Here is a 1096-nt window from a genome sequence, read left to right as displayed (position 1 = left end):
GAAAGTGGAAAACAGAGTGTGTATCTTCTTAAGTGTCCAATGGGAGTCCCACACTCATAAAAAAATAAACCGGGTCCTGTAATCAGTCATGAAGCAGAACAGAGTGAGTTGCCTACGTACTCATCATCAACGGGACACGCTCAAGAAAAAACACTTTATAAAAGGTAGGGGGCTTCATTATGCTGCTTCGTGAGAAACTGCATGTGTTCTTTTGGGGTAGGAAATCCAAGATGGCTGATTAGACAAGACAAATTATTATAATATACTTGTGTATCATTCAGCATGCAAATTGTTGTTATAAATAGCTAGATCGAATTTAAAATGGACTTTTAACTTGTTTGATATGCATTTTTATGCTTATTAGTGACATGTTACCTTAGCTAAGCAATCAGTCTTAGGTTTTGAGAAAGAGCCTGCATACTATAAAGTGAGCAATTATGGAAATGTTTATGCACAATAATTGAAATGCTTTTAGGCAGATCTGGGTTTTGAAGATGATTTTCAGTGCCAATTTCACATTAAAATTGAATGATGCAGTGGAGAGAAGCCTGACGTAACATTCAACGTGTCAGTCTAATATATACCAGTGGGAGATATAGTGTGTGCAGGTGATTCACTCAGAAACTTGCTTAAAAAGATATTAGGAACTTAGAAGACTATTTGATAAAAATTTAAATATCACATAAAACGGCATTGAAAAGTTGGAAAGTACCTAAAAAACAGCAATTACCTGTTAAAAGCTTGGAATTTTTTTTTAAAATGTTTTTGAAAGAAGTCTCTTCTGCTCACCAAGGCTGCATCTACTTAATCAACAATACAGTAAAAACAGTGATAATGCGAAACATTATTACAAGTTAAAAGAACTGTTTTCTATTTGAATGCATTTTTAAATGTAGTCTATTCCTGTGATGCAAAGCTGAATTTTCAGCATCATTACTCCAGTCTTCAGTGTCACATGATCCTATGCTGATTTGCTTATCAAGTAACATTTTTTATTATCATCAATGTTTAAAACAGTTTTGATTTTTGTGGAAATGTAATACTTTTTTTCAAGGTTCTATAGAAAGTTCAATTAACAGTGTTCATTTTGAGTGTT

The sequence above is a fragment of the Squalius cephalus genome (genome assembly GCF_949319135.1).
Source record: "Squalius cephalus genome assembly, chromosome: 19".
In the NCBI taxonomy this organism is placed as follows: Eukaryota; Metazoa; Chordata; class Actinopteri; order Cypriniformes; family Leuciscidae; genus Squalius; species Squalius cephalus.
The sequence above is the reverse complement of the archived record's forward strand: the minus strand, read 5'-3'. Positions refer to the sequence as shown.